The sequence below is a fragment of the Canis lupus genome, chromosome 1, assembly GCF_048164855.1.
Source record: "Canis lupus baileyi chromosome 1, mCanLup2.hap1, whole genome shotgun sequence".
NCBI classification, from domain to species: domain Eukaryota; kingdom Metazoa; phylum Chordata; class Mammalia; order Carnivora; family Canidae; genus Canis; species Canis lupus.
In genome coordinates this window covers 37,390,683-37,401,690 of record NC_132838.1, presented here as the reverse complement: position 1 = coordinate 37,401,690, position 11,008 = coordinate 37,390,683, and positions in this window count along the sequence as shown.

The following is an 11,008-nucleotide window of genomic DNA, read 5'->3' as shown; positions in this document are numbered from 1 at the left end:
ACACAAACCTGAATCCACAGTGAATTATTGGATAAGAGAAAATAGGTGGTAAGAACCAAATCTTATGAAGGGGCAATGAAGTGGAATGGATAGAAATTCAATAGATGGAGAGATACAGGGAAATTAGCATTTATTGAGTAGATCAGGCCCCATCCAAAGGCATTTCATATATAGTATTTCATTTAACTCTCCAATCAAAATGTTGAGATACACCTTTTCATAACTTTATAAGATATGCAGCCCAGCAGGGTTTCAAAACCTGCCCATAATTCTATTGCTGGTAGGTCTCTGAGCAGACATTCTAATTCGAGTTGATACTATTTCCATCCCAAGCAGAAGGAACACTGGGTCACCAAGGCACAAAAGTAACATTATGCACAGGTGTGTTGGACAGCTAATGTTGGTGGGCAATCTTTTAGAGCAAAGCATTCAATGGGGAAGGTGTAAGCTTGGAAGTAGCAGGTCTAGAGACACTCAAACTCTTATTTCTTTTTGGTTCCTTCTTAGGATTTCTAAAGATAATTATTGAAATAATTAAAGAATTAGTGAATGAATGTCTTTCTTTTTTTTTCCAGTTCTTACAGTGCCCATATATTCTTGTATGCTGTCTACTTTATCACCATCAGAGCCCCTGGTATCTTAATTATAGTTATTTTAAATTCCTGACCTGGACAAAAACAGACACATAGATCAGTGGAACAGAATAGAGAACCTAGAAATGTGCCCTCAACTCTATGGTCAACTAATATTTGACAAAGCAGGAAAGACTATCCACTGGAAAAAGGACAGTCTCTTCAATAAATGGTGCTGGGAAAATTGGATAGCCACATGCAGAAGAATGAAACTGGACCATTGTCTTACACCATACACAAAGATAAACTCAAAATGGTTGAAAGTTCTAAATGTGAGACAAGAATCCATCAAAATCCTAGAGGAGAACACAGGCAACAACCTTTTTGAACTTGGCCACAGCAACTTTTTGCAAGATACATCTATGACGTCAAGGGAAACAAAAGCAAAAATGAACTATTGGGACTTAATCAAGATAAAAAGCTTCTGCACAGCAAAAGAAACAGTCAATAAAACTAAAAGACGACCTACAGAATGGGAGAAGATATTTGCAAATGACATATCAGATATAGGGCTAATTTCCAAGATCTATAAAGAACTTATCAAACTCAACACCCAAGAAACAAAAAATCCAATCATGAAATGGTCAGAAGACATGAATAGAAATTTCTCCAAAGAACATACATATGACCAACAAGCACATGAAAAAATTCTCCGCATCACTGGCCATCAGGGAAATACAAATCAAAACCACAATGAGATACCACCTCACGCCAGTGAGAATGGGGAAAATTAACAAGACGGGAAACAACAAATGTTGGAGAGGATGTGAAGAAAGGGGAACCCTTTGCACTGTTGGTGGGAATGCGAACTGGTGCAGCCACTCTGGAAAACTGTGTGGAGTTTCCTCAAGAAGTTAAAAATAGAGCTACCCTATGACCCAGCAATTGCTACTACTGGGTATTTACCCCAAAGATACTGATGTAGTGAAATGCGGGGACACCTGCACCCCAAAGTTCATAGCAGCAATGTCCACAATAGCCAAACTATTGTGGAAGGAGCCACGATGTCCTTCGATAGATGAATGGATAAAGATGTGGTCTATATATACGATGGAATATTGCTCAGCCATCAGAAGAGATGAATACCCACCATTTGCTTTGACGTGGATGGAACTGGAGGGTATTATGCTGAGTGAAATAAATCAGTTGGAGAAGGACAATCATCATATGGTTTCACTCATGCATGGAATATAAGAAGTAGTGAAAGGGACTATAAGGGAAAGGAGGGGAACTGAATGGGAAAAATTAGAGAGGGAGACAAAGCATGAGAGACTCCTAACTCTGGGAAACAAACAAAGGGTTATGGAAGGGGAGGTGGGCAGGGGGATGGGGTAACTAGGTGATAGGCAATGAGGAGGGCACTTGATGGGATGAGCACTGGGTGTTACACTATACGTTGGTAAATTGAATTTAAATTAAAAAAAAAATGTAAAAAAAAAAAAAATTCCTGGCCTGATAATCCCAATATTCCCACCACATCTAGTTGTGATGTTTGCTCTGTGTCTTCAATTTTTCTTTTTGGCTTATTTATTTATTTATTTATTTATTTATTTATGCCTTTTGGTATGCATTGTAATTTTTTCTTGCTTGCCAGGCATGACATAGTGGGTAAAAGAAACTGCTGTAAAAAGTTGTTAGTAAGGTGTTGGTGATGAGTGGAGGGAAGGGAAGCATTCTACAGTCCTGTGATTAGGTCTCAGTCTTTTAGTAAGCCTATGCCTGTGGACTTTGAACTTCATAAGTGTTTCTCATTTTTTTCCTATCTCCATAGTTGGGACAGGATGGGGCTGGGGCTGGTTATTTCTTTTTCTCATATCTGTTTGGCTCTCATAATATCCTGGCAGGTTAGGGTCTGGTTACACTCAAATGCTTTAACATAGCCTACAAGGTTCTGTATGGTCAGGTCTGGCATGTCCAGCCTCATCCAGGCCTCTCACTCCTTTGCTCACCTCCACATTCCAGCCACACTGGCCTTCTTTTGGTTGCCCCAGGAAGCAAGTTGTTTCTAGCCACCAGGCCAGAAGGCTGTTCTCCCAACCTGCTGCTTGGTAGACCCTTAACATTGCATTAGGTCTCAGCTGAAATATTGCCACTTTAGCGAGGCTTTCCCTAACTAGAGGCTGGTCTTCCTACCCATTCTCCCCAACTGTATTATTCTGTTTCAGTAATGCATGTTCCCTCTTTAGTGCACTTATCATAATCCTAATTGTTTTTATTTATTTGATTGTTTTCTTGTTTACTCTCAGTTTTCTGGCTATACTGGTGTACCTTGAAGATATTTAACCATGCCAGTTTTGTTCATCACAGTGTAAACTAAAAGACAAGGACTATGCCTGGTTTATAAAAGTCAGGCAACAGATAACTTGGATTAATTAAAGAAGGAATGAATAAATCACCTTTTTTCCTTGCAATTTAGTCTTAGCATGACTCAATAAACTGAAATAAGGTCCACTGCTATTGCTTAATATTTGTAGCTAAATAAGTAGTGAATTTGTGACAAGTCTATTTGAGAGTGACAGGTGTTCATTCCCAGAGGGCGACAACATATGGCTGTTGATAAAACAATAACTATAACATGCTGAGAAATCACAATATAATGAAACAAAGTATTTTGGAAGTTACATATTGCTTGAATCCTTATTAGCTGAGCAAATAGTTGAGCTACCACTGTTATTTACAGACATCACCAACTCTAGGTCTTAGAGTTTTGAAACAAACAAACAAAAATGCTTGTTTCTGTGTCCACTGCAGGATCTGATACCAAGAGTGGGCCTCACTTTTGTCTTTGTTTGGGGCTGTTGATAAGCTCTGGACTCAGATTAAACTTGTCTCCTTTCCTTGCATATTTTTTGGTCTGCATTTTCTCAGTGCCTGTGGTCCTTGCATTAAGGAACAGATTTAACATCAAAGGTACTGCCATCACTAACAGCTCCTAACAGCATGTGCCTAGAAAAGGGGCTTACAGAAGAAAAAAAATATACATCAACCGTGGTTGTATTTGGATGACGGGGTTATAAGAAATTTTTACATGTTCTTTCCATTCTCTGTTTTTTAATTGGGAAAATAAAGCAAATGGCTTTGTAATTAAAAAATAGTAATAAAGCCAGCATGATCCTGGAGCTCAGTTATTAAGAAAATGAGCCACCTGAAGGCCAATTTCCTCACTGTTAAGGCTAATAATAGTGGTAAGTGAAAAGAATAGACTTTGCATATTGTTTTCCTGATGATGCTTAACCCCAACAGTATCACTAGGAATAATAGAGCGGATTGTCAACATTACATTGCAATATTAGTGAGAAATTACTAGGTCAGGCATTATGGTGAGTGTTTTCCACAATATTATCTCATTTAAGCCTCAAAAAAAAAAAAAATGGTGTAAGGTGATTACTACCACTATCCCCATTCTATAATAAAAAGAATAATTAAAAGAAGTGAAAAGATTAAATTGGTCCAGTATTCAGTGTTTGACTTTGAGCTATCCATTCCATGTTCTAATCTAAACCATTCCTTCATATATTCATTCAATAACACTATTAAGCATAAACTATGTGCCAAGCCCAGACATAGTCTTTAGAAATACATGAGCAGGCAAAAGAAGCTTCTGCCCTCAAGTACTCAAATCTAGTGGGAGACAGAATTGTGCAAAAAGATGATCCTGAGTAAAATGTATTAAGATGATAAGGGGTAGGTTCAGGGGTCTAGGAATGGATCCCCTAAACTAGACCTGGACAGAAAGGCTATATATGACAAAGTAACTTGGAGCTGGTGATACTTGATCTAATTAAAAAACAAGTAGCAGTTGACATTTTACTGGGTGGTTTGCTAACTGGAAATGATGAGTGAGAAAGCCTCTGATATGAGAGTCAGTGCAAAGGCCTGGGACAAGAAACATAGTGACATGAAGGGGGAGAAGTGCTATGAGGAAAGGAGGGATAAGACATGAGATGGAGAGACAGCAGGAGTAGGGATGGATAATGTCACACCTCCATTATACAAACATGACTTTAGCATACACCGACCAACTGAGGAAGCCAAGATTGGAGAGGCTAGAAGGCTTGTGGGAAGCTGCTGAAACATGAGAGGCAAGCGAAAAAAAAAAAAAAAAAAAAAAAAAAAAGCCTTAGCTGGGGTAGTGATGGCCAAGATGCATCAAAAAGGGAAGATCTGTGAGATATTAAGATTGATTTGCAATGAAGATGAGGTACAGAAATAAGTTAAAAATAACTCTGTTCAAGTTTGGAGTAGGTAGAGAGATTGGAGCTGGACAGAGATTTGAGGGTCTTTATGTTATTATCAGTGGGTGAAACCAAGAAGTTTAAGAAGAATCTCACAGGGAGTGGGTGGGAAATACAGCAGCTTGCACATAAAATATAGGATTGGAATTTTGAAGGGTAGAAGCAGCAGGAGGATTACATGGGCAGTGGGAAGTTATGGAGGCTTGGGGACAGGGACATTTTAGGGATGGGACAAAGAAGATCACACTAAACCCATACAGGTTAAGATTAATATTGCAAGTTTACAGAGAACCAGTAGTTCTATGGAAGGCAAGATGAAAGAGATTTTTTTTCAGGAATTAGGGAAGAGTCAAGAGCAACAAGGGTGGATGAGTGATTTAATTAAATAACATTTAGGAAAACACTTTTATTTGGAAATTATGTCATCATTGGTGTGTTGGTGAAATCAGATTGGTGGGGACAGAAGTCAAGCTGCAATTATTAGCTGAGTGAATGGGAGGGAAAGAAGTGAGAACATTAGATGGAATTACTTTCTAGAATTTTGAGACGAGGTAGAGAAAAAAGATGGATGAATTCCTAGATGAGACTCAAAGTCAAAACTTTTGGAGGAGATTGTGGTTTTTCTTCTTGAGGGAAAAAGTTACCTAGATCTGAGCAAGTTTATGGTTTTATATGTAGAAATCAGTTGAAAGGAAATGAAGAGGAATAATTGGAGTGGTAAAGTATCAGAAGAAGTTTGCTATGGTTTGAGTTAAAGGTACAGAAGAATGGGTTGGCCTTGAGAAGAAGAGCACTTAATCTACTAGAAATGTTGGAAATATGGGAAGAATGAATGGTTGTAGATAAATTTGTTAACAGAGACAGTAGTTGAATAATAAACATTATGTCCAATGACTTCATTTTTCTCTAGAAGGTAGAGAGGTCATTTAATAAATGGCTCATAAACATATTAGGGAATAATAGTCCAAAAGAGTCCTAGACTCTTTTTTTCCCGCAAAATACATGGACCGTTAAAGAAAGTTTAATAGAATCCAAGAGTTCATCTGTTATATAGAATCTTATACTGATGCCATGAGTCTGTAATATCATCAGAACTTGGGCATGCATTCCCATAAATGACTATTCCAAACAAATTCATATAAGAAAGAGGTAGGCACTCTCCTCTCTCTTATCACAGAATCCTTTGTACTTGACTCAAAATATATTTCATTAGAAGAACCTTGTAAATTCTGTCTCATAAACTCTTAGCATCCTAAGAGTGGCATTTAACTGAACATCATTGCATTTAAGTCCATTCGTTATGCCTAGCATTAGTAGGTGAGATACACATCAGAATTACAGAGATTTCCAGGTATATACTTATGGAAGAAACTTTGTTCACCAGAATTCCTCTTGGAGGAAATACTGTATTGTTCAAGAGAAATACTTGAGTGTGCAATTTTGTGTAGAAGGTGAGATCACAGAATCTACAAATATGTTCACCGAAAGGTGATTGCATACACACACACACACACACACTTATAAAAAAGGAATGTATTTTATTCTTGAGAAGAAAGTGGAGAAAGACTTCACTGAAGAAAAGGAGATAAAGCAGGAGAGGGAGACATAAAGAAGGAGGAGTGATCTTTCCTATGACTCTACACCATTGATAAATTTAACCAAATGCAAGAAATACTTCTGTGGAATTGCTTGAGAGAGACAGTAAAGAGTGTGAGGGATTTTACTACCCTTCCTGAGAGAATGGGGATAAAGTGAAGACTGGAAACACAGATATCCCACAATGATACAGAAGGTGGAAAGTGAGACACTCAGACGGTAGAGTCTCCCCTACTCCTGAATATCACGAGAGATTGGGAGCTGGGGGAGGGATACTGTTGGACTTTCACAGACTATAGAATTGAGGATCCAATTAAGTCTGCCGACCGTCCTGGGATGATACGGCCACCCCACTCTGATCCCCCAGCTCACATCTGCAATACACAAATCTCCACTAGGGGAATATTTAGGAAACCTCTTCAGGTGGAGCTGTTTGGTAGATAAGCAGCAGGATGAAGAGGCTAGAACATTGTTCGACCCAGGAATATAATAGGAAGAAATATTAACTAGAACAATCTAACTCCAAACATCTGACAATTAAGCAGAGTCCAAAATAGACTCCAATAGGAACAGATTGCTCCTAGAAAAAGAAATACAAATGTCTCATAAACATATGAAAAGATGGTCAACCTTACTCACAATCAGAGAAATGCAAATTAAGACTCCAGTGAAATGCCATTTTCACTTAGTGGAGAAACAGGCAGGCTCAAAAGTAATTGCTGGCAGAAGTGTAATTTGGTACAACTCTTATAGAGGGCGTTTGGGTACTATTTATCTATATTTAAGATGTTTTTCAAAATTTAAAATGTTCACACACTTTAAGTCAGCAATTCCACTTCTAGGAACATTCTATGACTATTACAACTAGTACGTGTGAGAAATGACACATACAGAAAATTTCTCATGGCAGAGCTGTCAGTGGTAGCAAAATGTTAAAATATCCTGAATGTCCGTCGGCTTGACACTGATCAAATAAAGGGTGATGTGAGCAGAAAAAGGAATATTACCGTCATTAAAATAAAGAGGCAGATCCACATTTACTGAAATGGAACAATCTCCAAATGAGGGTGTGAAGGGAAAAGACACAAGGTACTGTCTATAACGTGTTAGCATGCGTGTGTACACACACAATCTTACACACACTTATATGCTTACAGCCTGAGTTTAAAGGCACATACACAAATGTTTTCACTTGTATTCATAGCATGTCTCTAGCCAGATATAGAAGAAATTCAAAGCACAATTGTCATCTGAAGGGGGACTAGGCATCGAAGGGACACTTCTATAGAAAACTTACTTTTTACTCTATACCTTTTTTTTGACCTTTTGAATTTTGATGTTGTACATGTGTTGACTACTTGACAATAAGTTGACTTTTTAAAAGTGAAAATAATTATGTAAAACCAGGTAGCCTTCCTGTTTGGTTGACAGCCATCCTTAGCCATTGAGAATGGCAGTGGAACGGAGGGAGAACAAGAGCTAAAAAAGGAGAAATAAAAGATCCGCGGGCAGGCTTAATGGTGCATTTAAATTGTGGGACAACAAATTTACAGCAGTAACGATGCATGCGTAGGTGTGCCTTTCTGTTTTCTAGCAACACTAAACAATTCTGCTATTAAGATGGAAGAAGGTACATTTTCAACATTTAACCTAAGATTAGAATTTTGAAGGACAGAGCAGCAGCAGCAGGGTTAAGTTGCAATAAATGGATATTAGAAGCATAAAAAGAACTCAGGTGATTAAGTTTGGGTCTGGCCTGAACAGACCAGAAAGACATTCCAGAGAAACAGGTAGAATGAGAGAGGTGCAGCATCAGCAGCCTAGAGATCTGGAAGTTTCCACAGACAGCTCCCGTGAAGGCGGGGATGGAAAGGAGTTAAGTAAAAATGTCTTATGAGGCAGTTTCCAAGTGCTGTCATGGTCCAGACTGAGAGTGGATGATTGGAGAAGTAGTAAAGATCTCCTGAGGCCAGGGACCTGGAGTTGTATGCTGCATCATTGGATGCTTTGTCTATATGGGTGTTGAACACATCTAGAGCTAAGGTCCAAAAGGTGGGAAGGAGAGGGAGACTATGAACTGGGCCGCACAATGTTCTCTGATGGAGAAGAGATGGATGGTAAGGGTGGCTTGTGACAGGGTGAGGATGGAGAGAGTCATACACTCAAACAGCATGAACACCACCACTATTACAAGCTCCAGCTCCAGTTACCTCTGATGTCACTCCTACCATTCCCTCCTGGGGTCACACCATTCCAGCCACACAGGTCTCATTGCTCATCCTAAATCTCTCTGGCAAGTTTTATCTCACAGTCTTGGTGCTGGCTGTTCTTCTGCCTGGAAAGCTCTTCTCTCAGGTGCAACTTTCCCTTAGATCTTTCCTCAAAGGTCACCTCTCAGTGAGGTCTACGTGGACCACATAAAGCAACACTCTTCCATCCTTGTTTTTCTTTTACCCGTAGCATTTATCACATTCTTAAATCTTTGTTTTTAAAGATTTTTATTTATTTATTCATGAGAGACAGAGAGAGAGGGGAGGGGAGAGAGAGGCAGAGACACAGGCAGAGGGAGAAGCAGGCTCCATGCAGGGAGCCTGATGTGGGACTCGATCCCGGGACTCCAAGATCATGCCCTGAGCCAAATGCAGATGCTTAACCTCTGAGCCACCCAGGCATCCTACATTCTTAAATCTTTTTAATTAACTGTTTCATCCACTTCCATCCATCTTCTATTTTAAGAACTCCTTGAGGGAAGGAAATTTATCTATTTTTTTTAATTGCTTTATGCCTGGGGCCTAGAACAGTGGCTGGCAATAGTAGGTACTCCATAAATATCTGCTGAATTAGTGAAATTAGCTTTCACATAGGGTAAATGAGTAGGAGGAGTTTCAAATTCAAATCAGAATTTTTTCCTAGATGCATGTATTGAATCATAAGTGCTTTGAGTGTCACACAGATAATCACCAAATGTTTAATGTACATTTTCCAGGTGCTAAGCACTGTGCTGGTAGCAGCAGATGGAAAGAGGATCACATGGTGCTCCTGCTCTCAAGGATTTCATCATTTGGAAGGAGGGAATATGAAGATAGCAAAACACCTCATCACCACTCCAGGCAACTGAAGTGATGCAGGGAATCCAGAAAAATAATTGATTCTCCTTGTTGGTTTCCAAAGTGGTATGTCAACTGTTGACTGCAGGGTGCATGTGAGCCTGATGGTGCCAGCAGGAGATCCTGAGCAACAGAATGAAAGATGGCAGTGATGACTGATGTGCCCTGTTCTAGGCACATTTCTGGTGTCCTCTCAGGTTGAACTCAGTAACCCCACAAGGGAAGTTCCATCATTACTTGTTATGCAGAGATGGAAATCAAGACTCAGGAGCGATGTAACTTACAAAGGGTCACCAAGTGGGTGGCAGGGCAATGTGTCTCCAGAGTTCCTACCCTACTCTTTAAACAAAAAAAATCTTTGTTCTTTTGAAGATTTTATTTATTTATTCATGAGAGACACAAAGAGAAAGAGAGGCAGAGACACAGGCACAGGGAGAAGCAGTCTCCATGCAGGGAGCCTGATGTGGGACTCGATCCCGGGTCTCCAGGATCACGCCCTGGACTAAAGGCAGGCGCTAAACCGCTGAGCCACCCGGGCTGCCCCAAAAAAAGATTTTATTTATTTATTTGAGACACAGAGAGAGAGAACAAGCAAGGGGAGTGGCAGGCAGAGTGAGAGGAATAAGCAGACTCCTCAACAAGTAGGGATCCCAATGAAGGGCTTGATCCCAGGACCCTGACATCATGACCTGAGCTGAAGGCAGACACTTGACCAACTGAGCCACCCAGACACCCCCTCCTACCTACTCTCAATACCTGCACTCCGTGGTTTTCCTCATTTACTGTCTGAGGAAGGATGGTGAGGAGTGACCATGGCTGGAACAGAGTTTGTGTGGAGGGAAGTGGTAAAAGAGGAGTCTGCAAACAGTGACTGGAGCAAAGCTGTAGGGGGCTCTGAATGCTTGGCTATAAGGCTAAGATGTCACTCTGCATGGTAGACAGCTATCCTAGAGTTTTACGGAAATGGCATAATCTGCCTTGTGTTTCAGAATGAGAAATGACAGGACTGTGAAGCAGAAAGAGAAGGGAGGTGATGGGCATGTGACTCTGGCCAAAGGAAATGGAAAGGAGAAAAGGAGTTGGGAGATATTTCAGAGGCATAACCGGCAGGACTAGATGAGGGCCACAGAAGCGTGAGACATGAGTGGTCTGTTAACTGAGACAGAGCACGTAGGAGATCAACACAGAGAATTCTTAGACCTACTTAAGTTTTTATATTCATTAGTGTCAAATAATCCATATTGTCTGGCCATAAAGATAAACATTCTAAGTTTAAATAGTTTTCTGAGCAGATATGGAAATTAAATATTCCTCCTTCCAGTCTAACAGAGATTTTACCACCTACTGGTAAACTCAATTTATCAAGTCAATTAAAATACCTGTAGTAAAACGTGGACCTATGTTTCCCTGAAACTGCTTTAACAGGATTTGGAGTTTT